The 25,683-nt window shown below is 64.5% G+C and overlaps 1 long non-coding RNA gene across 1 annotated transcript in view; it reads right to left on the bottom strand.

Moving 5' to 3' along the window:
• Positions 1 to 25,683, bottom strand: part of LOC141235372 (uncharacterized) — a 39,147-nt gene that overhangs the window by 10,702 nt on the left and 2,762 nt on the right. The window contains exon 2 of the long non-coding RNA XR_012301198.1: positions 1,317 to 1,388. This is a non-coding gene — a long non-coding RNA (uncharacterized lncRNA). The remainder of the gene's footprint in view (positions 1 to 1,316; positions 1,389 to 25,683) is intronic.

The following is a 25,683-nucleotide window of genomic DNA, read 5'->3' as shown; positions in this document are numbered from 1 at the left end:
TGCCCAAAGTCAGGCCGCTGCTGTAAGGGCAAACAGGGTAATGGGATGTATCAGAAGAGGTATAGCTGCAAAGGAGGAGAACATTGTTCTTCCACTGTACAAAGCACTGGTCAGACCACACTTGGAATACTGTGCTCAGTTATGGGCCCCAATATATAGAAAGGATATAAATGAGCTTGAAAAGGTACAAAGGAGGGCAACAAAATTAATAAGGGGAATGGAGGGACTGCAATACCCAGAGAGGTTGGCAAAACTAGGACTATTCAGCCTGGAAAAGAGAAGGTTGAGGGGGGACATAATAAATGTGTACAAATATGTTAGGGGACAGTATAGAGACCTTGCCCGGGATTTGTTCAAAAGGAGGGATATTACGGTAACAAGAGGGCACTCACTAAGACTGGAAGAGAAAAGGTTTCAGCACCAGCATAGGAAGGGGTTCTTTACGGTAAGAGCAGTGAGAATATGGAATTCACTGAGTGAGGAGACGGTAATGTCGGATTCACTAAACCAGTTCAAGCGGGGACTGGATGCTTTTCTAGATACCAGGCAGATTTCTGCATATACTTAAAAATAGAATAAAATAGTAGGTTGATACAGGGATTTATTCTGACTGCTGGTTTCAGAGTCGGGAGGGAATTTTTCCTCAGGTGAAGATTGGCTAAATCATTTGGGGTTTTTGCCCTCCTCTGGATCAACTTTAGCAATTACAGAACTAAAAGGTCGAACTTGATGGACGCAAGTCTTTATTCGGCTTTACTAACTATGTAACTATGTAAGTTCTCCATCTTCTCCATATCTGTGCTGCGAGAGAATCGGATCACACTCAGTTGAAGCTCCGACAGAGTTTGAGCCGAGTGTCATTAGCATAATTGGCCCTATTCTCTTGCATGAGAGAATATATGGCTTAGTGAGTGGACCCTAAAACTGAATAGTAGTGACGGACAGGCACCTCACAAGCGGGATCCATGTAGCTCTCAGATGTCATGTAGGTAGGGCTTCATTCCATGGGGTAGGGCTTAATTTTAAGGTATATATAAAAAATGGACTTCAAATAAAAATTAAATGAACACAAAAAGCACTAATTGAATTATTTTTTTCGTATTTATGTTTGCAGCCCCTTTAAAAACCCTTTGAGGACCAAGGCACATATATGTCCCATAGTTTTAAACTGGAAAAAAATTTGACTGAATAAAATTTAAGGTCCTCGAAGGTTTAAGTAGATCATAAATTCATATGAATACTTGCTCATACAATTGCACATGCCAGTAGATGAAGAAGAACAGAATCAAAAATATGACATTAAGTGGAGCACTTACAGGTATTCAAGGTGAAAGAGACCAGCAAAGGCATCGTCTCGAATGACAGTAAATGAGATAGAATTCAGCAAGCTGAAAATGAAGACAGCAGGTTAGAAGCGAACCAGACTTTATGGTGCTCAGAATTAGTCAAGCAGAATTTATTGACTGCTCTTGCAAAGCACTGAGACTCCCGCGGTGTATAGATGGCGCCGTGCGGCCTCCCGCTGTTTATAGATGGCGCCGTGCGGCCTCCCGCTGTGTATAGATGGCGCCGTGCGGCCTCCCGCTGTGTATAGATGGCGCCGTGCAGCCTCCCGCTGTGTATAGATGGCGCCGTGCGGCCTCCTGCTGAGTATACGTGTATAGATGGCTACGAGCGGCCTCCTGCTGAGTATAGATGCCGCACGGCGCCCCCCCCAGAGACAGCAGGAGGCCGCACAGCGGCATCTATACTCAGCGGGAGGCCGCACGTAGCCATCTATACACAGCGGTAGGCCTCATGGCGCCCCCCCCAGAGACAGCAGGAGGCCGCACAGCGCCATCTATACTCAGCGGGAGGCCGCACGTAGCCATCTATACACAGCGGGAGGCCGCACGGCACCCCCCCCAGAGACAGCAGGAGGCCGCACAGCGCAATCTATACTCAGCGGGAGGCCGCACGTAGCCATCTATACACAGCGGGAGGCCGCACGGCGCCCCCCCCAGAGACAGCAGGAGGCCGCACAGCGCAATCTATACTCAGCGGGAGGCCGCACGTAGCCATCTATACACAGCGGGGAGCCGCACGGCGCCATCTATACTCAGCGGGAGGCCGCACATAGCCATCTATACACAGCGGGAGGCCGCACGGCACCCCCCCAGAGACAGCAGGAAGCCGCACAGCGCAATCTATACTCAGCGGGAGGCCGCACGTAGCCATCTATACACAGCGGGAGGCCGCACGGCGCCCCCCCCAGAGACAGCAGGAGGCCGCACAGCGCAATCTATACTCAGCGGGAGGCCGCACGTAGCCATCTATACACAGCGGGAGGCCGCACGGCGCCCCCCCCAGAGACAGCAGGAGGCCGCACAGCGCAATCTATACTCAGCGGGAGGCCGCACGTAGCCATCTATACACAGCGGGGAGCCGCACGGCGCCATCTATACTCAGCGGGAGGCCGCACATAGCCATCTATACACAGCGGGAGGCCGCACGACACCCCCCCAGAGACAGCAGGAAGCCGCACTGCGCCATCTATACTCAGCGGGAGGCCGCACGTAGCCATCTATACACAGCGGGAGGCCGCACGGCGCCCCCCCCAGAGACAGCAGGAGGCCGCACAGCGCCATCTATACTCAGCGGGAGGCCGCACGTAGCCATCTCTACACAGCAGGGGGCCGCACGGCGCCATCAATACACGGCGGGGGGCCGCACGGCGCCATCTATACATAGCGGGGGGCCACACGTAGCCATCTATACACAGCGGGGGGCCACACGTAGCCATCTATACACAGCGGGGGGCCGCACGTAGCCATCTGTACACAGCGGGGGGGCCGCACGTAGCCATCTGTACACAGCAGGGGGCCGCACGGCGCCCCGCCCCCAGATACAGCAGGAGGCCGCACGGCGCCAACTATACTCAGCAGGAGGCCGCACGCAGTTACGCACACACACAAACATATACAGACATATACATACACGCATAAACACATTTGAAACACAAAAATACATATAAACAGACATGACACAATGATATCTGCCCACACACACACACATACAAACAGACATCACACAATGACATCTGCTTCGGCCAGCCCTCGCCTTGGCTCCGGCCTGCTCTCGCCCTGGCGTAGGCCAGCTGTCGCTCTGGCTCTGTCTAGCCTGCCCTTGCCTTGCCTTCGGACTGCTCTTGCTCTGGTAATGGCCTGCCCTCGCCCTGGCTCCGGCCTGCTCTTGCTCTGGTCTGCCCTCGCCCTGGATCCGGCCTGCTCTTGCTCTGGCCTGCTCTTGCTCTGGCCGGCTCTTGCTCTGGCCGGCTCTTGCTCTGGCCGGCTCTTGCTCTGGCTCTGGCCTCGCCCTGTCTCCGGCCTGCTCTCGCCCTGGTTCCGGCCTGCCCTTGCCTTGGCTCTGGCCTACCCTCGCCTTGACTCCGGCCTGCTCTCGATCTGGCTCCGGCCTGCCCTCGCCCTGACTCCGGCATGCCCCTCTGCAGGCAGCCCTGACTCCGGCCTGCCCCTCTGCAGGCCGCCCTGACTCCGGCCTGCCCTCGCATTGGCCGGGGCCTGCTCTCGCCCTGGCTCCGACCCGTTCTCGCTCTGGCTCTGGCCTGCCCATGCCTTGGCTCCGGCCTGCTCTTCCTCTGGCCTGCCCATGCCTTGGCTCTGGCCTGCCCTTGCCCTGGCTCCGGCCTGCTCTCGCTCTTGTTCTGGCCTGCCTTCGCCTTGGCTCCAGCCTGCTCTCGCTCTGGCTCAGGCCTGCTCTCGCTCTGGCTCAGGCCTGCTCTCGCTCTGGCTCAGGCCTGCTCTCGCTCTGGCTCCGGACTGCTCTCGCTCTGGCCTGCTATCGCTCTGGCTCTGGCCTGCCCTCTCTCGCCTTGGCTCTGGCCTGCTCTCACTCTGGCCTGCCCTCGTCCTGGCTCCGGCCTGCTTTCACTCTGGCTCTGGCCTACCCTCGCCTTGGCTCCGGCCTGTTCCTGCCTTAGCTCCGGTCGGCTCTCGCTCTGGCTCCGGCATACCCTCGCCCTGACTCTAGCCTGCCCTTGCTCTGGCTCCGGCCTGCTCTCGCCTTGGCTCTGACCTGCTCTCGCTCTGGCCTTCCCTCGCCCTGGCTCCGGCCTGCTCTCGCTCTGACTCTGGCCTGCCCTCGCCCTGGCTACTGCCTCCCTTCATCCTTGCTCCGGCTTGCTCTCGCTCTGGCTCTGTCCGACCCTCACCTTGGCTCCGGCCTGCTCTCGCCCTGGCTCCAGCCTACTTTCGCTCTGGCTCCGGCCTGCCCTCGCCCTGAAACAGCCTGCCCTTGCTCTGGCTCCGGCCTGCCCTCGCCCTGATTCCGGCCTGCCCTTGGCTTGGCTCCGGCCTTCTCTCGCTCTGGCTCTGGCCTGCCCTTGCTTTGGCTCTGGCCTACTCAAGCTCTGGCCTGCCCTCGCCCTGGCTCCGGCCTGCTCTCGCTCTGGCTCTGACCTGCTCTCGCTCTGGCGTGCCCTCACCTTGGCTCTGGCCTGCTCTCGCTCTGGCCTGCCCTCGCCATGGCTCCGGCCTGCCCTGGCCTGGCTCCGGCCTGCTCTCTCTCTGGCCTGCCCTTGCCTTGGCTCCAGCCTACTCTTGCCTTGGCTCCGGCCTGCTCTCGCTCTGGCCTCACTCACTGTAATGCACATGCCCGGGCTGAGCGGCGTGTGCGTGTGATTCCACTGGACCGTGCCGGAGAGTGAATGCCTGGAGGGGCGTAACTAGGTATTCACCCGATCCGACCAGGGTCGCACGACGGCATATGACGCCAGTGCACCAAGGAGGAACCGAGCAGAGGGACCAGGTGCTACTCCAGGACAGACCCCGGACACGGCTGTTGACCCACACAGGGGAATACAGGAACAGACTGGTTAGGCTGGCACACAGACTGGTGGGAATAGGCAGGCACGACTGGTATGCAGGCAGGCGGGTATGCAGGCAGGGGGGTACAGGCAAGCACGGCTAGAGTGCAGACAGGAAGGCACTAGCAGGTAGGAACACAGGCGGGATAGGTCACAGTACACACTGGGACTCTGGAACAGAACCACAGATGTGGCGGACAAACACAGCAGAGTGAGGCCGCCCAGAGAGGTGAGCGAGAGCAGGGCAGGACGAGACCGCCCGGAGCGGTGAGCAAGAGCAGAGCAGGACGAGACCGCCCGGAGCGGTGAGCAAGAGCAGAGCAGGACGAGACCGCCCGGAGCGGTGAGCAAGAGCAGAGCAGGACGAGACCGCCCGGAGCGGTGAGCAAGAGCAGAGCAGGACGAGACCGCCCGGAGCGGTGAGCAAGAGCAGAGCAGGACGAGACCGCCCGGAGCGGTGAGCAAGAGCAGAGCAGGACGAGACCGCCTGGAGCGGTGAGCAAAGAGCAGAGCAGGACGAGGCCGCCTGGAGCGGTGAGCAAGAGCAGAGCAGGACAAGGCCGCCTGGAGCGGTGAGCAAGAGCAGAGCAGGATGAGGCCGTCTGGAGCGGTGAGCAAGAGCAGAGCAGGACGAGGCCGCTTGGAGCGGTGAGCAAGAGCAGAGCAGGACGAGACAGCCTGGAGCGGTGAGCAAGAGCAGAGCAGGACGAGACCGCCTGGAGCGGTGAGCAAGAGCAGAGCAGGACGAGACCGCCTGGAGCGGTGAGCAAGAGCAGAGCAGGACGAGACCGCCTGGAGCGGTGAGCAAGAGTAGAGCAGGACGAGGCCGCCTGGAGCGGTGAGCAAGAGTAGAGCAAGACTGCCGGAGCAGTGAGCAAAAGGGTCAGAGCGGAGCAAAGCTGCCGGAGCAGCGAGCAAAAGGGTCAGAGCGGAGCAAGGCTGCCGGAGCAGCGAGCAAAAGGGTCGGAGCGGAGCAAGGCTGCCGGAGCAGCGAGCAAAAGGGTCAGAGCGGAGCAAGGCTGCCGGAGCAGTGAGCAAGGCAGAGCAGGCTAGAACCGCCGGAGCGGTGTGCAAGGCAGAGCAGGGGGGACAGGGCTCTGTTCACACGGAACAGACAGGAAGGAAAAGGCAGAGCCAGATACCCACAGGGTACTTGCAGTGAAGTAGCGAGTGGACCACAAACTCACAAGCGGGAGTACAGAGACAACAAGCAGGAGTTAGGTACGAGTTCAGACTCTGCAGAAAAAGGAAAGGAACGGACATAGAGAAAAAACAGGTAAAAGATAGAAGAGACTTCAGACTGGAACTGAGTGTACGGAGGAGACCGACACTGCAGCGGAATACAGGAGCGGGTCTGGGAATACGGCCCCCAGAGAGGCGGGACGAACAGGCAAGGAGCGTGCTCAGACAGGACAGACAAGATACAGGAGCGGGTCTAGGTAATCGGCCCCTAGAAGGCGGGAGGAACAGGCTAGGAGCGTGTTCAGACAGGCCTGGAAATACAGCCTCCAGGATAGGCAGACAAGAGAACACAGACTGGGACCTGGCACCTTCAGAGTGAAAGCACACACTGAATGAAACACAATGCTCAGGCATGGGTTAATTGGAGCAGCTGGTTTAAATACCAGGTGACAGACAGCAATAGGATGAGGACGCACAAGGGGTGTGCCCACAGCAAGTACAAGAAGCAGGAAGTGATCGGGCGCCGCCCTTAAGCAGCAGCACACAGAAGCAAACAGACAGCATGGAGGGAAGCCAGAGAGACATTCTGGATTGGAGATCAAGTGCGCGCCCTTGCACAGTGGGAGATGGACCACTATGCAAGGACGCCGCCAGGTATGTTACACTCACCCTGTCTCCGGCCTGCTCTCGTCCTGGTTTCGGCCTGCCCTTGCCTTGGCTCTGGCCTTCTCTCGCTCTGACCTGCCCTTGCCTTGGCTCTGGCCTTCTCTCGCTCTGACCTGCCCTCGCTCTGGCCTGCTCTCGCCTTGGCTCCGGCCTGCTCTCGCATTGGCTCCAGCCTGCTCTCACCCTGGCTCCGACCTGCTCTCGCTCTGGCCTGCTCTCGCCCTAGCTCCGGCCTGCTCGCTCTCTGGCTCTGGCCTGCCCTCGCCCTGGCTCTGGCCTCACTCTCGCTCTGGCCTGCTCTCGCTCTGGACTCGCCCTGTCTCCGGCCTGCTCTCGCCCTGGTTCTGGCCTCACCTTGCCTTGGCTCTGGCCTTCTATCGCTCTGGCCTGCCCTTGCCTTGGCTCTGGCCTACCCTCGCCTTGGCTCCGGCCTGCTCTCGCTCTGGTTCCGGCCTGCCCTCGCGCAGACTCCGGACTGCCCTCGCCCTGGCTCCGACCTGCCCTCGCCCTGGCTCCGACCTGCCCTCGCCCTGGCTCCGACCTGCCCTCGCCCTGGCTCCGACCTGCTCTCGCCCTGGCTCCGACCTGCTCTCGCCCTGGCTCCGACCTGCTCTCGCCCTGGCTCCGACCTGCTCTCGCCCTGGCTCCGACCTGCCCATGCCTTGGCTCCGGCCTGCTCTTCCTCTGGCTCTGGCCTGCCCTCCTCTTGACTCCTCTAGCCTGATCTCCCTCTTGTTCTGCCCTGCCTTCCCCATGGCTCCAGCCGGCTCTCGCTCTGGCTCAGGCCTGCTCTCGCTCTGGCCTGCCCTAGCTCTGGATCCGGACTGCTCTCGCTCTGGCTCTGGCCTGCCCTCGCCCTGGCTCCGGCATACTCTCGCTCTGGTTCTGACCTGCTCTCGCTCTGGCCTCGCCCTGTCTCCGGCATGCTCTCGCCCTTGTTCCGGCCTGCCCTTGCCTTGGCTCCGGCCTTCTCTCGCTCTGGCCTGCCCTTGCCTTGGCTCTGGCCTGCCCTCGCCCTGGCTCCGGCCTTCTCTCGCTCTGGCCTGCCGTCGCTCTGACTCCAGCCTGCTCTGGATCTGGCTCTGGCCTGCCCTCGCCTTGGCTCCGGCGCGCTCTCGCTCTGGCCTGCCCTCGCCTTGGCTCCGGCCAAATCTCGCCTTGGCTCCGGCCTGCTCTCGCTTCGGCCAGCCCTCGCCTTGGCTCCGGCCTGCTTTCGCCCTGGCGTAGGCCAGCTGTCGCTCTGGCTCTGTCTGGCCTGCCCTTGCCTTGCCTTCGGACTGCTCTTGCTCTGGCAATGGCCTGCCCTCGCCCTGGCTCCGGCCTGCTCTTGCTCTGGCCTGCTCTTGCTCTGGTCTGCCCTCGCCCTGGATCCGGCCTGCTCTTGCTCTGGCTCTGGCCTGCTCTTGCTCTGGCCGGCTCTTGCTCTGGCCTCGCCATGTCTCCGGCCTGCTCTCGCCCTGGTTCCGGCCTGCCCTTGCCTTGGCTCTGGCCTACCCTCGCCTTGGCTCCGGCCTGCCCTCGCCCTGACTCCAGCCTGCCCCTCTGCAGGCCGCCCTGACTCCGGCCTGCCCCTCTGCAGGCCGCCCTGACTCCGGCCTGCCCCTCTGGCTCCGGCCTGCCCTCGCATTGGCTCCGGCCTGCCCTCGCATTGGCCTGGGCCTGCCCTCGCCCTGGCTCCGACCCGTTCTCGCTCTGGCCTGCCCATGCCTTGGCTCCGGCCTGCTCTTCCTCTGGCTCTGGCCTGCCCATGCCTTGACTCTGGCCTGCCCTTGCCCTGGCTCCGGCCTGCTCTCGCTCTTGTTCTGGCCTGCCTTCGCCTTGGCTCCAGCCTGCTCTCGCTCTGGCTCAGGCCTGCTCTCGCTCTAGCCTGCCCTAGCTCTGGCTCCGGACTGCTCTCGCTCTGGCTCTGGCCTGCCCTCTCTCGCCTTGGCTCTGGCCTGCGCTCGCTCTGGCCTGCCTCCGGCCTGCTCTCTCTCTGGCCTGCCGTCGCCCTGGCTCCGGCCTACTCTTGCTCTGGCTCTGGCCTGCTCACGCTCTGGCCTCACTCACCCTGTCTCCGGCCTGCTCTCGTCCTGGTTTCAGCCTGCCCTTGCCTTGACTCTGGCCTTCTCTCGCTCTGGCCTGCCCTTGCCTTGGCTCTGGCCTACTCTCGCTCTGGCTCTGGCCTGCCCTCGCCCTGGCTCCGGCCTGCTCTCGCTCTGGCCTGCTCTCGCTCTGGCGAGCCCTCGCCTTGGCTACGGCCTGCTCTCGCTCTGTCTGGCCTGCCCTCGCCCTGGCTCCGGCCTGCTCTGGATCTGGCTCTGGACTGCCCTCGCCTTGGCTCCGGCCTGCTCTCGCCCTGGCTCCGACCTGCTCTCGCCCTGGCTCCGGCCTGCTCTCACTCTGGCTCCGGCCTGCTCTCACTCTGGCTCCGGCCTGTCCTCGCCCTGGCTCTGGCCTGCCCTCGCTCTGACTCCGGCTAGCCCTCGCCTTGGCTCCGGCCTGCTCTCGCCCTGGCTCTGCCTGCTCTTGCTCTGGTCTGCCCTCGACCTGGCTCCTGCCTGCTCTTGCTCTGGCTCTGGCCTGTTCTTGCTCTGGCTCCGGCCTGACCTCGTCTTGACTCGGCCTGATCTCGCTCTTCTTCTGGCCTGCCTTCGCCTTGGCTCCGGCCCTGCTCTCGCCATGGCGCTAGCCTACTTTCGCTCTAGCTTCGGACTGCCCTCGCCCTGGCTCTGGCCTGCCATCACTCTGGCTCCAGCCTACTCTCGCTCTGACCTCGCCCTGTCTCCGGCCTGCTCCCCCCACTGGTTCCGGCCTGCCCTTGCCTTGGCTCCCTCCGGCCTTCTCTCGCTCTAGCTCTTGCCCGCCTTTTCCTTGGCTCTCGCCTACTCTCGCACTGGCTCCGGCCTGCCCTCGCCCTGACTCCGGCCTGCCCCTCTGCAGGCCGCCCTGACTCCGGCCTGCCCCTCTGGCTCCGGCCTGCCCTCGCATTGACTCCGGCCTGCCCTCGCATTGGCTCCGGCCTGCTCTCGCCCGTGGCTCTGACCCGCTCTGGCTCTGGCCTGCCCTGGCCTGCTCTCTCTCTGGCTCTGGCCTGCCCATGCCTTGGCTCCGGCCTGCTCTTCCTCTGGCTCTGGCCTGCCCTCGTCTTGACTCTAACCTGATCTCGCTCTTGTTCTGGCCTGCCTTCGCCTTGGCTCCAGCCTGCTCTCGCTCTGGTTCAGGCTTGCTCTCGCCAGATCTGGCTCTGGCCTGCCCTAGCTCTGGCTCCGGACTGCTCTCGCTCTGGCTCTGGCCTGCTAGCTCTGGCTCTGGCCTGCCCTCGCCTTGGCTCTGGCCTGCTCTCGCTCTGGCCTGCCCTCGCCTGGCTCCGGCCTGCTCTCTCTCTGGCCTGCCCTCGCCCTGGCTCTGGCCTACTCTCGCTCTGGCCTGCTCTCGCTCTGGCCTCACTCACCCTGTCTCCGGCCTGCTCTCGTCCTGGTTTCGGCCTGCCCTTGCCTTGACTCTGGCCTTCTCTCGCTCTGGCCTGCCCTTGCCTTGGCTCTGGCCTACTCTCGCTCTGGCTCTGGCCTGCCCTCGCCCTGGCTCCGGCCTGCTCTCGCTTTGGCCTGCTCTCGCTCTGGCGTGCCCTCACCTTGGCTACGGCCTGCTCTCGCTCTGTCTGGCCTGCCCTCGCCCTGGCTCCGGCCTGCTCTGGATCTGGCTCTGGCCTGCCCTCGCCTTGGCTCCGGCCTGCTCTCGCCCTGGCTCCGACCTGCTCTCGCCCTGGCTCCGACCTGCTCTCGCCCTGGCTCCGGCCTGCCCTTGCTCTGGCCTGCCCTCGTCTTGACTCCGGCCTGATCTCGCTCTTCTTCTGGCCTGCTTTCGCCTTGGCTCCGGCCCTGCTCTCGCCTTGGCGCTGGCCTACTTTCGCTCTAGCTTCGGACTGCGCTCGCCTTGGCTCTGGCCTGCTCTTCGCCCTGGCCTGCCCTTGCCCTGTCCAGCCTACTCTCGCTCTGGCTCTGGCCTGCTCTCGCTCTGACCTGGCCCTGTCTCCGGCCTGCCCCCCCCCCTGGTTCCGGCCTGCCCTTGCCTTGGCTCCCTCCAGCCTTTTCTCGCTCTAGCTCTTGCCTGCCTTTGCCTTGGCTCTCGCCTACTCTCGCTCTGGCTCTGGCCTGTCCTCGCCCTGGGTCCGGCCTGCTCTTGCTCTGGCGTGCCTTCACCATGGCTCCGGCCTGCTCTTGCTCTGCCTCTGGCCTGCCTCCGGCCTGCTCTGGCTCTGGCCTGCCCTCGCCTTGGCTCCGGCCTGCTCTCGCCTTGGCTCCAGCCTGCTCTACCCTTGTCTCCGACCTGCTCTCGCTCTGTCTCCGGCCTGTCCTCGCCCTGGCTCCGACCTGCCCTTGCTCTGGCTCCGGCCAGCCCTCGCCTTGGCTCCAGCCTGCTCTTGCTCTGGCTCTGGTCTGCCCTCGTCTTGACTCCGGCCTGCTCTCGCTCTGGTTCTGGCCAGCCTTCGCCTTGGCTCCGGCCTGCTCTCGCTCTGGCTCAGGCCTACTCTCTCTCTGGCTCTGGCCTGCAAGTTACCTTGGCTCCGGACTTCTCTCGCTCTGGCCTGCTCTCGTTCTGGCACTGGCCTGCTATCGTTCTGGCTCCGGCCTGCCCTCACCTTGGCTCCGGCCAGCTCCTGCTCTAGCTCCGGCCTGCTCGCCTTGGCTCCGGCCTACTCTTGCTCAGGCTCTGGCCTGCTCTTGCTCTGGCCAGGCCTTGGCCGGATCCGGCTTGCTCTCGCTCTCACTCTGGTCTGCCCTCGCCCTGGCATGCTCTCGCGCTGGCTCTGGCCTGCTCTCGCCCTGGCTCTGGCCTGCTCTCGCCCTGGCTCTGGCCTGCTCTCGCCCTGGCTCCGGCCTGCTCTCGCCCTGGCTCCGGCCTGCACTCGTCCTGGCTCCGGCCTGCTCTCGCTCTGGCCTGCCCTCGTCTTGGCTCCGGCCTGCTCTCGCCCTGGCTCCAGCCTGCTCTGGCTTCGGCCTTCCCTCACCCTGGCTCCGGCCTGCCCTTTTTCTGGCTCCGGCCAGCCCTCGCCCTGGCCAGCACCTGCTCTTACTCCGTCCGGCCTGCCTTCGCCTTGGCTCCTGCCTGATCTCGCTCTGGCCTGCTCTCGCTCTGGCTCTGGCCTGCTCTCGCTCTGGCCTGCCTTCGCCTTGGCTCCGGACTGCTCTCGCTCTGGCCTGCTCTCGCCTTGCCTTGGCTCCGGCCTGCTCTCGCTCTGGCCTGCTCTTGCTCTGGCCTACCCTGGCTTTGCCTCTGGCCTGCCCTTGCCTTGGCTCCGGCCTGCTCTCGCTCTAGCTCCGTACTGCCCTCACCCTGGCTCCGCTATGCCATAGCTCGGGCTACGGCCTGCCCTCTCCTTGGCTCCGTCCTGCTCTCGCCCTGGCATCAGCCTACTCTCTCTCTGGCTTTGGCCTGCCGTCGCCCTAGTTCCGGCCTACTCTCGCTCTGGCTCTGGCCTGCTCTTGCTCTGGTTCTGGCCTCGCCTTGGCTCCGGCCTGCTCTCGCTCCCACTCTGGTCTGCCCTCACCCTGGCTGCCTGCTCTAGTTCTAGCTCTGGCCAGCTCTCGCGCTGGCTCTGGCCTGCCCTCACCCTGGCTCCGGCCTGCCCTCGCCTTGGCTCCGGCCGGCCTGCTCTCACCCTGGCTCCAGCCTGCTCTCCCTCTGGCTTAGGCCTTCCCTCGCCCTAGCTCCGGCCAGCCCTTGCTCTGGCTCCGGCCAGCCCTCGCCTTGGATACGGCCAGCACCTGCTCTGGCACCGGCCTGCCTTCGCCTTGGCTTCGGACTGCTCTCGCTCTGGCCTGCTCTGGCCTGTCCTTGCCTTGGCTCCGGCCTGCTCTTGCTCTGGCCTACCCTGGCTCTGCCTCCGGCCAGCCCTCGCCTTGGCTCCGGCCTGCTCTCGCCTGCCCTCGCCCTGGCACCGGCCTACTTTCTCTCTGGCTCTGGCCTGCCGTCGCCCTAGTTCCGGCCTACTCTAGCTCTGGCTCTGGCCTGCTCTTGCTCTGGTTCTGGCCTCACCTTGGCTCTGGCCTGCTCTCGCTCTCACTCTGGTCTGCCCTCACCCTGGCTGCCTGCTCTGGCTCTAGCTCTGGCCTGCTCTCGCGCTGGCTCTGGCCTCACTCACCCTGTCTCCGGCCTGCTCTCGTCCTGGTTTCGGCCTGCCCTTGCCTTGACTCTGGCATTCTCTCGCCAGTAACGGAAAGCATACGGATAGATATTGTAGAGCATACAGATAGATAACGGAAAGCATACGAATAGATAACGGATAGATAATGGAGAGCATCTGATGGATAGATAACGGACAGCATACAGATATCTCCATATAAATCCCATTAGTTTCCATAGAACATGAATCAGCTGTTGTCATCCACATACAGGCCAGGAGTTCCACAGCTTTCCAGAATGTACTACGTCCCTCATCCTCCTCCCAGCTCCGGGGAACCCCCTTTGTTTTGCTAGCTCATCGTGACATCACAAAATCCTTCCAAAACCTAATGGGCGTGGTCAGCCAGGGCTGTCAACGTGGAGTCTATGGACTGACAGCTTATGGACAATGAATAACCGGAACTACACCTTGCAAATAGTTGCACCTGTTAGGTGCCCCCCAGACCACAGAACAAAAACCCGTGGAGGTCTCTGAAGTAGATAACGGATAGATAATGGAGAGCATACGGATAGATAACGGATAGATAATGGAGAGCATACGGATAGCATACGGATATCTGGCCTGCCCTTGCCTTGGCTCTGGCCTACTCTCGCTCTGGCCTGCCCTCGCCCTGGCTCCGGCCTGCTCTCGCTCTGGCATGCCCTCGCCTTGGCTGCGGCCTGCTCTCGCTCTGTCTGGCCTGCCCTCGCCCTGGCTCCGGCCTGCTCTGGATCTGGCTCTGGACTGCCCTCGCCTTGGCTCCGGCCTGCTCTCGCCCTGGCTCCGACCTGCTCTTGCCCTGGCTCCGGCCTGCTCTCGCCTTGGCTCCGGCCTGCCCTTGCTCTGACTCCGGCTAGCCCTTGCCTTGGCTCCGGCCTGCTCTTGCTCTGGCTTTGGCCTGCCCTCGACCTGGCTCCTGCCTGCTCTTGCTCTGGCTCTGGCCTGCTCTTGCTCTGGCCTGCCCTCGTCTTGACTCCGGCCTGATCTCGCTCTTCTTCTGGCCTGCCTTCGCCTGGGCTCCGGCCCTGCTCTCGCCTTGGCGCTGGCCTACTTTCGCTCTAGCTTCGGACTGCCCTCGCCCTGGCTCTGGCCTACCATCGCTCTGACTCCGGCCTGCTCTTCGCCCTGGCTCTGGCCTGCTCTCTCTGCCCTCGCCCTGACTCCAGCCTACTCTCGCTCTGGCCTGCTCTCGCTCTGACCTCGCCCTGTCTCCGGCCTGCTCCCCCCCCTGGTTCCGGCCTGCCCTTGCCTTGGCTCCCTCCGGCCTTCTCTCGCTCTAGCTCTTGCCTGCCTTTGCCTTGGCTCTCGCCTACTCTCGCTCTGGCTCCGGCCTGCCCTCGCCCTGACTCCGGCCTGCCCCTCTGACTCCGGCCTGCCCTTGCATTGGCTCCGGCCTGCCCTTGCATTGGCTCCGGCCTGCCCTCGCATTGGCTCCGGCCTGCTCTCGCCCTGGCTCCGACCCGCTCTCGCTCTGGCCTGCCCTTGCCCTGGCTCCGACCCGCTCTCGCTCTGGCCTGCCCTTGCCCTGGCTCCAGCCTGCTCTCTCTCTGGCTCTGGCCTACCCTCGTCTTGACTCTAACCTGATCTCGCTCTTGTTCTGGCCTGCCTTCGCCTTGGCTCCAGCCTGCTCTCGCTCTGGCTCAGGCTTGCTCTCGCTCTGGCCAGCCCTAGCTCTGGCTCCGGACTGCTCTCGCTCTGCCTGCTATCGCTCTGGCTCTGGCCTGCCCTCGCCTTGGCTCTAGCCTGCTCTCGCTGTGGCCTGCCCTCGCCTGGCTTCGGCCTGCTCTCTCTCTGGCCTGCCCTCGCCCTGGCCTCACTCACCCTGTCTCCGGCCTGCTCTCGTCCTGGTTTCGGCGTGCCCTTGCCTTGACTCTGGCCTTCTCTCGCTCTGGCCTGACCTTGCCTTGGCTCTGGCCTACTCTCGCTCTGGCTCTGGCCTGCCCTCGCCCTGGCTCCGGTCTACTCTCGCTCTGGCCTGCTCTCGCTCTGGCTACGGCCTGCTCTCGCTCTGTCTGGCCAACCCTCGCCCTGGCTCCGACCTGCTCTCGCCCTGGCTCCGACCTGCTCTCGCCCTGGCTCCGACCTGCTCTCGCCCTGGCTCCGACCTGCCTTCACCTTGGCTCCGGCCCTGCTCTCGCCTTGGCGCTGGCCTACTTTCGCTCTAGCTTCGGACTGCCCTCGCCTTGGCTCTGGCCTGCCATCGCTCTGACTCCGGCCTGCTCTTCACCCTGGCCTGCCCTCGCCCAGTCCAGCCTACTCTCGCTCTGGCCTGCTCTCGCTCTGACCTCGCCCTGTCTCCGGCCTGCTCCCCCCCCTGGTTCCGGCCTGCCCTTGCCTTGGCTCCCTCCGGCCTTCTCTCGCTCTAGCTCTAGCCTGCCTTTGCCTTGGCTCTCGCCTACTCTCGCTCTGGCTCTGGCCTGTCCTCGCCCTGGCTCCGGCCTGCTCTTGCTCTGGCGTGCCTTCGCCATGGCTCTGGCGTGCCTTCGCCATGGCTCTGGCCTGCTCTTGCTCTGACTATGGCCTGCCTCCGGCCTACTCTCGCTCTGGCCTGCTCTCGCTCTGGCTCTGGCCTCACTCACCCTGTCTCCGGCCTGCTCTCGTCCTGGTTTCGGCCTGCCCTTGCCTTGACTCTGGCCTTCTCTCGCTCTGGCCTGCCCTTGCCTTGGCTCTGGCCTACTCTCGCTCTGGCTCTGGCCTGCCCTCGCCCTGGCTCCGGCCTGCTCTCGCTCTGGCGTGCCCTCGCCTTGGCTCCGGCCTGCTCTGGATCTGGCTCTGGCCTGCCCTCGCCTTGGCTCCGGCCTGCTCTCGCCCTGGCTACGACCTGCTCTCGCCCTGGCTCCGTCCTGCTCTCGCCCTGGCTCCGGCCTGCTCTCGCCCTGGCTCCGGCCTGCTCTCGCCCTGGCTTAGGCCTGCTCTCACCCTGGCTCCGGCCTGCCCTTGCTCTCGCCTGCCCTCGTCTTGACTCCGGCCTGATCTCGCTCTTCTTCTGGCCTGCCTTCGCCTTGGCTCCGGCCCTGCTCTCGCCTTGGCGCTGGTCTACTTTCGCTCTAGCTTCGGACTGCCCTCACCTTGGCTCTGGCCTGCCATCGCTCTGACTCCGGCCTGCTCTTCGCCCTGGCCTGCCCTCGCCCTGTCCAGCCTACTCTCGCTCTGGCTCTGGCCTGCTCTCGCTCTGACCTCGCCCTGTCTCCGGCCTGCTCCCCCCCCTGGTTCCGGACTGCCTTTGCCTTGGCTCCCTCCGGCCTTCTCTCGCTCTAGCATGCCTTTGCCTTGGCTCTCGCCTACTCTCGCTCTGGCCTGTCCTCGCCCTGGCTCCGGCCTGCTCTTGCTCTGGCGTGCCTTTGCCATGGCTCCGGCCTGCTCTTGCTCTGACTATGGCCTGCCTCCGGCCTGCTCTGGCTCTGGCCTGCCCTCGCCTTGGCTCCGTCCTGCTCTCGCCCTGGCTCTGGCCTGCCCTCGCCTTGGCTCCAGCCTCCTCTACCCTTGTCTCCGACCTGCTCTCGCTCTGTGTCCGGCCTGCCCTCGCCCTGGCTCCGGACTGCCCTTGCTCTGGCCAGCCCTCGCCTTGGCTCCAGCCTGCTCTTGCTCTGGCTCTGGTCTGCCCTCGTCTTGACTCCGGCCTTCTCTCGCTCTGGCTCAGGCCTACTCTCTCTCTGGCTCAGGCCTACTCTCTCTCTGGCTCAGGCCTGCAAGTTACCTTGGCTCCGGACTTCTCTTGCTATGGCCTACTCTCGTTCTGGCACTGGCCTGCTATCGTTCTGGCTCCGGCCTTCCCTCACCTTGGCTCCGGCCTGCTCTCGCTCTGGCCTGCCCTGGCTCTGGCCTTGCCTCCGGCGTGCTCTCGCCTTGGTAAGGGCCTGCTCTTGCTCTGGCCTTCCCTCGCCCTGGCTCCGGCCTGCTCTCGCTCTGGCTCTGGCCAGCCCTCGCCTTGGCTCTGGCCTGCTCTCTCCCTGGCTACGGCCTGCTCTCGCTATGGCTTCAGCCTGCCCTCGCGCTGGCTCCGGCCTGCCCTTGATCTGGTTCCGGCCAGCCCTCGCCTTGGCTCTGGCCAGCTCCTGCTCTAGCTCCGGCCTGCTCTCGCCTTGGCTCAGGCCTGCTCTCGCCTTGGCTCCGGCCTACTCTCGCTCAGGCTCTGGCCTGCTCTTGCTCTGGCCTGGCCTTGGCCGGATCCGGCCTGCTCTCGCTCTCACTCTGGTCTGCCCTCGCCCTGGAATGCTCTCACGCTGGCTCTGGCCTGCTCTCGCCCTGGCTCCGGCCTGCACTCGTCCTGGCTCTGGCCTGCTCTCGCTCTGGCCTGCCCTCGTCTTGGCTCCAGCCTGCTCTTGCTCTGGCTTCGGCCTTCCCTCGCCCTGGCTCCGGCCTGCCCTAGTTCTGGCTCCTGCCAGCCCTCGCCCTGGCCAGCACCTGCTCTTGCTCCGGCCTGCCTTCGCCTTGGCTCCTGCCTGATCTCGCTCTGGAATGCTCTCGCTCTGGCTCTGGTCTGCTCTCGCTCTGGCCTGCCTTCGCCTTGGCTCCGGACTGCTCTCGCTCTGGCTCAGCCTGCTCTCGCTCTGGCCTGCTCTTGCTCTGGCCTACCCTGGCTCTGCCTCTGGCCTGCCCTTGCCTTGGCTCCGGCCTGCTCTCGCTCTAGCTCCATACTGCCCTCACCCTGGCTCCACTATGCCATAGCTCGGGCTACGGCCTGCCTTGGCTCCGTCCTCGCCTTGGCTCCGACTTGCTACACACAGTAAAATTTGGTGGAGGTTCCATCATGCTTTGGGGCTGTGTGGCCAATGCCGGCACCGGGAATCTTGTTAAAGTTGAGGGACGCATGGATTACAGCTCTCGCTGTGGCTCTGGCCTGCCTTCGCCAAGGCAAGCCCAGAGCCAGAGAGAAAGAAGGCCGGAGCCATGGCAAGGGAAGCCGGAACCAGGGCGAGAGCAGGCCAGAGCCAGGGCGAGAGCAGGCCGGAGCCAAGGCGAAAGCAGGGCGAGGGCAGGCCAGAGCCAGAGTCAGATCAGGCCGGAGACAAGGCGACGGCAGGCCAGAGCCAGAGCGAGGGCAGGCCAGAGCCAGAGCAAGAGCAGGCCGGACGGAGCCAAGCAAGGGCAGGCCAGAGCCAAAGCGAGAGCTGTCCGGAGCCAAGGCAAGGGCAGGCCAGAGCCAGAGCGGGAGGAAGCCACAGCAAAGGCAGGGGCAGGCCAGAGCCAGAGTGAGAGCAGGCCAGAGGCAGAGCGAGTGTAGGCCGGAGCCAGGGCAAGGGCAGGCCGGAGCCAGGGCAAGGGTAGGCCGGAGCCAGAGCGAGAGAAGGCCGGAGCCAAGGCAAGGGCAGGCCGGAACCAGGGCAAGAGCAGGCCAGAGCCAGGGCGAGAGCAAAACTATACCTGGCCATCACTAAGATTTCATAATGACATCATCACTGATGACATCACAATACACCCTCACTACTTACACAAGTGTTTACAGCCCCGGTGTCATTGTTGTCAGTGATTAGCTAGAGATAGTGATAAACTGATCGCGCTTGGATTTGATTGAAATGTCTGGAGTTCCTCCAGACAATCTTCAGGTGTTGGCACTACTTCAGGGGATTCTTACCAGCTATGCCCCTGACATTGTGCTACCACTACCGATGGCGTCCTTAGCTTTACTTACCGGCTGGTTATGGAGCTTCCAGAGCCAGGGCGAGAGCAGGCCGGAGCCAGGGCGAGAGAAGGCCAGAGCCAGGGCAAGGGCAGGCCCGAGCCAGAGTCAGAGCAGGCCGGAGTCAAGGCGAGGGCAGGCAAGAGCCAGAGCGAGGGTAAGCCAGAGCCAGAGCGAGCTTGGGCAGGCTAGAGTCAGAGCGATAACAGGCCGAAGCCAAGGCGAGAACATGCCGGAGCCAGGGAGAAGGCAGGCCAGAGCCAGAGAGAGGGCAGGCCGGAGACAAGGCGAGAGCAGGCCTGAGCCAAGGCGAGGGCAAGCCAGAGCCAGAGCGAGAGCAGGCCGGAGCCAGAGCGAGAGCAGGCCGGAGCCAAGGCGAGGGCAGACCAGAGCCAGATCCAGAGCAGGCCGGAGCCAGAGCGAGAGCAGGCCAGAGCCAGAATGAGAGCAGACCGGAGAGCCAAGTCGAGGACAGGCCAGAGCGAGAGTAGGCCAGAGCCAAGGCAAGGGCAGGCCAGAGCCAGAATGAGAGAAGGCCGGAGTCAAGGTAAGGGCACGCCGGAACCAGGGCGAGAACAGGCCGGAGCCAGGGCGAGGCCAGAGCGAGAGCAGGCCAGAGCCAGAGCGAGAGTAGGCCGGAGCCAGGGCGAGGGCAGGCCAAAGCCAAAAAGAGAGCAGGCCGGAGCCAGGGCGAGGGCAGGCCAGAGCCAGAGCGAGAGCAGGCCGGAGCCATGGCGAGGGCAGGCCAGAGCAAGAGCGAGAGCAGGCCGGAGCCAGGGCAAGAGCAGGCCAGAGCCAAGGCGAGGGAAGGCCAGAGCCAGAGCGAGAACAGGCCAGAGCGAGAGCAGTCCGGAGCCAATGCAAGGGCAGGACAGAGCCAGAGCGAGAGAACTGGCCTCAGCCCTCTAGAGCTAGAGCAGGCTGGAGCCAGGGCGAGGGCAGACTCTCAGAGCCAGAGCGAGAGCAGGCCAGAGCCAGAGCGAGATCAGGCCAGAGCCAGGGTGAGGGCAGGCCGGAGCCAGGGCGAGAGCAGGCCGGAGCCAAGGCGAGGGCAGACCGGAGCCAGAGCAGGAGCTGGCCGAAGCCAAGGCGAGGGCTGCCCAGAGCGGAGCCAGGGCGAGGGCAGGCCGAAGCCAGAGCGAGAGCAGGCCGGAGCCAAGGCGAAGGCAGACCAGAGTCAGAGCGAGAGCAGGCCGGAGCCAAGGAGAGGGCAGGCCGGAGCCAGAGCGAGGGCAGGTAGGAGCCAGAGCGAGAGCAGGCCGGAGTCAAGATGAGGGCAGGCCAGATAGAGAGCAGGCATGAGCCAAGGTAAGGACAGTTCGAGGCCAGAGCGAGAGCAGGCCAGAGCCAGAGCGAAAGTAGGCCGGAGCCAGGGCTAGGGCAGGCCAGAGCCAGATAGAGAGCAGGCCGGAGCCAGGGTGAGGGCAGTCCGGAGCCAGGGCGAGGGCAGTCCGGAGCCAGGGCGAGGGCAGTCCGGAGCCAGGGCGAGGGCAGTCCGGAGCCAGGGCGAGGGCAGTCCGGAGCCAGGGCGAGGGCAGTCCGGATTTAGAGCGAGAGCAGGCCGGAGCCAAGGCGAGATTAGCCCGGAGCCAAGGTGAGGGCAGGCCAGAGGCAGAGCCAGGGCAGGCCAGAGCGAGAGTAGGCAGGCTGGAACCAGAGCGAGAGCAGGCCGGAGCCAAGGGGAGAGCAGGTCGTATCCAGGGCGAGAACAGGCAGGAGCCAAGGAGAGGGCAGGCAGGAGCCAGAGAGATAGCAGGCCTCCGGAGCCAGGACGAGGGCAGGCCGGAGCCAGTGCGAGAGCAGGCCGGAGACAAGGAGAGGACAGGCCAGAGCCAGAGCGAGAGCAAGCAAGGGCGAGAGCAGGCCGGAGCCAAGGCAAGGGCAGGCCAGAGCGAGAGCAGGCCGGAGCAAGGGTGACGGCAGGCTAGAGCTAGATCAAGAGCAGGCGGAACCAGGGCGAGAGCAGGCCGGAGCCAAGGTGAGGGCTGGCTGGAGCCAGAGCAAGGGCAGGCCGGAACCAGGGCGAGGGCAGGCCGGAGCCAGAGCAAGAGCAGGCCGGAGCCAAGGCGAGAGGGAGCAGGCGAGAGCCATAGCGAGAGCAGGCCGGAGCCAAAGCGAGGGCAGGTCGGAGCCAGGGCGAGGGCAGGCCAGAGTCAGAGCGATAGCAGGCTCGGCGGAGCCAAGGCGAGGGCACGCCACAGACAGAACGAGAGCAGACCGGAGCCAGGTCGAGGGCAGGCCAGAGCTAGAGCGAGAGTAGGCCAGAGCCAACGCAAGGGCAGGCCAGAGCCAGAGCGAGAGAAGGCCGGAGTCAAAGCAAGGGCAGGCCAGAACCAGGGGGAGAACAGGCCGGAGCCAGGGTGAGGCCAGAGTCAGAGCGAGAGCAGGCCAGAGCCAGAGTAGGCCGGAGCCAGGGCAAGGGTAGCCAGAGCCAAAAAGAGAGCAGGCCGGAGCCAGGGCGAGGGCAGTCTGGAGCTAGAGCGAGAGCAGGCCGGAGCTAAGACGAGAGCAGGGCCGGAGCCAAGGCGAGGGCAGGCCAGAGGCAGAGCCAGGGCAGGCCAGAGCGAGAGCAGGCCGGAGCCAAGGCGAGGGCAGGCCAGAGCCAGAGCGAGAGCAGGCCGGAGCCAGGGTGACGGCAGGTCAGAGCTAGAGCAAGAGCAGGCGGAGCCAGGGCGAGAGCAGACCGGAGCCAAGGTGAGGGCTGGCTGGAGCCAGAGCAAGGGCAGGCCGGAGCCAGGGCGAGGGCAGGCCGGAGCCAGAGCAAGAGCAGGCCGGCGCCAAGGAGAGAGCAGGCCGGAGACAAGGCGAGGGCAGGCCAGAGCCAGAGCGAGAGCAGGCCGGAGCCAAGGCGAGGGCAGGCCAGAGCCAGAGCGAGAGCAGGTCGGAGCCAAGGCGAGGGCAGGCCAGAGACAGAGCAGGCCGGAGCTAGAGCAAGAGCAGGCGGAGCCAGGGCGAGAGCAGGCCGGAGCCAAGGCGAGGGCAGGCCAGAGCCAGATCCAGAGCAGGCCGGAGCCAGGGCGAGGGCAGGTCAGAGTCAGAGCGAGAGCAGGCTGGAGCCAAGGCGAGGGCACGACAGAGCCAGAGCGAGAGCAGGCCAGAGCCAGAACGAGAGCTGACCGTAGCCAGGTCGAGGGCAGGACAGAGCTAGAGCGAGAGTAGGCCAGAGCCAAGGCAAGGGCAGGCCAGAGCCAGAGCGAGAGAAGGCCGGAGTCAAAGCAAGGGCAGGCCGGAACCAGGGCGAGAACAGGCCGGAGCCAGGGAGAGGCCAGATTGAGAGCAGGCCAGAGCCAGAGCGAGAGTAGGCCGGAGCCAGGGCGAGGGCAGGCCAGAGCCAAAAAGAGAGCAGGCCGGAGCCAGGGCGAGGGCAGTCCGGAGCTAGAGCGAGAGAAGGCCGGAGCTAAGGCGAGAGCAGGGCCGGAGCCAAGGCGAGGGCAGGCCAGAGGCTGAGCCAGGGCAGGCCAGCGCCAGAGCGAGAGCAGGCCGGAGCCAAGGCTAGGGCAGGCCAGAGCCAGAGCAGGTCGGAGCCAAGGCGAGGGCAGGCCAGAGCAAGGGCAGGCCGGAGCCAGGGCGAGGGCAGGCAGGAGCCAGAGCAAGAGCAGGCCGGAGCCAAGGCGAGAGCAGGCCAGAGCCAAGGCGAGGGCAGGCCAGAGCCAGAGCGAGAGCAGGCCGGAGCCAGGGCGAGAGCAGGCCGGAGACAAGGCGAGGGCAGGCCAGAGCCAGATCCAGAGCAGGCCGGAGCAAGGGCGAGGGCAGGCCCAGAGCGAGAGCAGGCCGAAGCCAAGGCGAGGGCACGCCAGAGCGAGAGCAGGCCAGAGCCAGAACGAGAGCTGACCGTAGCAGGGCAGGACAGAGCTAGAGCGAGAGTAGGCCAGAGCCAAGGCAAGGGCAGGCCAGAGCCAGAGCGAGAGAAGGCCGGAGTCAAAGCAAGGGCAGGCCGGAACCAGGGCGAGAACAGGCCGAAGCCAGGGAGAGGCCAGATTGAGAGTAGGCCGGAGCCAGGGCGAGGGCAGGCCAGAGCCAAAAAGAGAGCAGGCCGGAGCCAGGGCGAGGGCAGTCCGGAGCTAGAGCGAGAGAAGGCCGGAGCTAAGGCGAGAGCAGGGCCGGAGCCAAGGCGAGGGCAGGCCAGAGCGAGAGCAGGCCGGAGCCAAGGCTAGGGCAGGCCAGAGCCAGAGCAGGTCGGAGCCAAGGCGAGGGCAGGCCAGAGCAAGGGCAGGCCGGAGCCAGGGCGAGGACAGGCAGGAGCCAGAGCAAGAGCAGGCCGGAGCCAAGGCGAGAGCAGGCCGGAGCCAAGGCGAGGGCAGGCCAGAGCCAGAGCGAGAGCAGGCCGGAGCCAGGGCGAGAGCAGGCCGGAGACAAGGCGAGGGCAGGCCAGAGCCAGATCCAGAGCAGGCCGGAGCAAGGGCGAGGGCAGGCCAGAGCCAGAAACAGAGCAGGCCGGAGCAAGGGCGAGGGCAGGCCCAGAGCGAGAGCAGGCCGGAGCCAAGGCGAGGGCACGCCAGAGCGAGAGCAGGCCAGAGCCAGAACGAGAGCTGACCGGAGCCAGGTCGAGGGCAGGCCAGAGCTAGAGTGAGAGTAGGCCAGAGCCAAGGCAAGGGCAGGCCAGAGCCAGAGAAGGCCGGAGTCAAAGCAAGGGCAGGCCGGAACCAGGGCGAGAAAAGGCCGGAGCCAGGGCAAGGCCAGAGCGAGAGCAGGCCAGAGCGAGAGTAGGCCAGAGCCAAAAAGAGAGCAGGCCGGAGCCAGGGCGAGGGCAGTCCGGAGCTAGAGCGAGAGCAGGCCGGAGCTAAGGCGAGAGGCAGGGCCGGAGCCAAGGCGAGGGCAGGCCAGAGGCAGAGCCAGGGCAGGCCAGCGCCAGAGCGAGAGCAGGCCGGAGCCAAGGCGAGGGCAGGCCAGATCCAGAGCGAGAGCAGGTTGGAGCCAAGTCGAGGGCAGGCCAGAGCCAGAACGAAAGCAGGCCAGAGCCAGAGCGAGAGCAGTCCGGAGCCAAGGAAAGGGAAGGCCACAGCCAGAGAGGTAGAGCAGGCTTGAGCCAGAGCGAAGGCAGGCCAGAACCAGAGCGAGAGCAGACCGGAGTCAAGAAGAGGGAAGGCTAGAGCAAGAGCAGGCCGGAGCCAGGGCGAGGGCAGGCCAGAACCAGAGAAAGAGCAGGCCGGAGCCAAGGCGAGGGCTGGCCAGAGCCAGGGCGAAGGCAGGCCGGAGCCAGGGCGAGGGCAGGCCGGAGCCAGAGAAATAGCAGGCCGGAGCCAAGGTGAGGGCAGGCCAAAGCCAGAGCGAGAGCAGGCCGGAGCCAAGGCGAGGGCAGGCCAGAGACAGATCCACAGCAGACCGGATGCATTATGTAAGGACTCTGCTGTGGTATTTAAGGACTCTGCTGCATTATTTAAGGACTTTGCTGCATTAATTAAGGACTCTGCTGCTGTATTGAAGGACTCTGCTGCATTATTTAAAGACTGCAGCTGTATTTAAGGACTCTGCTGCTGCATTTAAGTACTCTGCTGCACTATTTAAGGACTCTGCTGCGGTATTTAAGGACTCTGCTGCGGTATTTCAGGACTCTGCTGCAGTATTTCAGGACTTTGCTGCATTATTTCAGGACTCTGCTGCGGTATTTAAGGGCTCCTCTGCATTATTTAAGGACTTTGCTTCATTATTTAAGGACTCTGCTGCAGTATTTAAGGGCTCTGCTGCATTATTTAAGGACTTTGCTGCATTATTTAAGGACTTTGCTGCATTATTTAAGGACTCTGCTGCGGTATTTAAGGACCAGGGCGAGGGCAGGCCAGAGTCAGAGCGAGAGCAGGCCGGACGGAGCCAAAGCGAGGACACGCCAGAGCCAGAGCGAGAGCAGGCCGGAGCCAGGGCGAGGGCAGGCCAGAGCCAGAGCGAGAGTAGGCCAGAGCCAAGGCAAGGGCAGGCCAGAGCCAGAGGGAGAGAAGGCCAGAGCCAAGGCAAGGGCAGGCCGAAACCAGGGCGAGAGGAGACCGGAGACAGGGCGAGGCCAGAGCGAGAGCAGGCCAGAGCCAAAGCGAGAGTAGGCCGGAGCCAGGGCCAGTGCGAGGGCAGGCCAGAGCGAGAGCAGGCCGGAGCCAAGACGAGGGCAGGACAGAGCCAGAGTGAGAGCAGGCCAGAGCCAAGGCAAGGGCAGGCCAGAGCCAGGGCGTGAGCAGGCCGGAGCCAATGCGAGGGCAGGCCGGAGCCAGGGCGAGGGCATGCAGGAGCCAGAGCGAGAGCAGGCCGGAGCCAAGGCGAGAGCAGGCCGGAGCCAAGACGAGGGTAGGCCAGAGTCAGAGCGAGAGCAGGCCGGAGCTAAGGCAAGGGCAGGCCAGAGCCAGAGAGAGAGCAGGCCGGAGCCAAGGCATGGGTAGGACAGAGCCAGAGAGAGAGCAGGCCGGAGCCAGGGCGAGGGCAGGCCAGAGCCAGAGCAGGTCAGAGGCAGGGCGAGAGCAGGCCGGAGCCAATGCGAGAGCTGGCCGGAGCTAGAGCCAGGGCAGGCCGTAGTCAGGGCAAGGGCAGGCCGTAGCCAGAGCGAGAGCAGGCCGGAGCCAAGGCGAGAGCAGGCCGGAGCCAAGGCGAGAGCAGGCCGGAGTCAAGGCGAGGGTAGGCCAGAGCCAAGGCGAGGGTAGGCCAGAGCCAAGGCAAGGGCAGGCCAGAGCCAGAGATAAAGAAGGCTTGAGCCAAGGCAAGGGCAGGCCGGAACCAGGGCGAGAGCAGGCCGGAGACAGGGCGAGGCCAGAGCCAGAGCGAGAGTAGGCCGGAGCCAGGGCAAGGGCAGGCAGGCCACAGCCAGAGAGAGAGCAGTCCGGAGCCAGGGCGAGGGCAGGCCAGAGACAGAGCGAGAGCAGTTCAGAGCCAGGGAGAGAGAAGGACGTAGCCAAGGCGAGGGTAGGCCGGAGCCCGAGCTGTGGCATAGTGGAGCCAAGTCGAGAGCAGGCCAGAGCCAGAGCGAGAGCAGGCCAAAGCAAAGGCAGGCCAAAGCCAGAGTGAGTGCAGAACGGAGCCAAGGCAAAGGCAGGCCAGAGCGAGAGCAGGCCGGATCCAAGGCGACGGCAGGCCAAAACCAGAGCGAGAGAATGCCGGAGCCAGGGCGAGAGCAGGCCAGATCGAGAGCAGGCCAGAGACAGGGAGAGGGCAGGCCGGAGCCAGAGCGAGAACAGGCCGGAGCCAGAGCGAGAGCAGGAAGGAGCCAGAGCGAGAGCAGGCCGGAGCCAG

The sequence above is a fragment of the Phyllobates terribilis genome, unplaced genomic scaffold (genome assembly GCF_046119375.1).
Source record: "Phyllobates terribilis strain yellow unplaced genomic scaffold, ASM4611937v1 Scaffold_653__1_contigs__length_878714, whole genome shotgun sequence".
Lineage (NCBI taxonomy): Eukaryota > Metazoa > Chordata > Amphibia > Anura > Dendrobatidae > Phyllobates > Phyllobates terribilis.
Note: the sequence above shows the minus strand (reverse complement) of the source record. Positions and strands in the feature narration are given on the sequence as shown.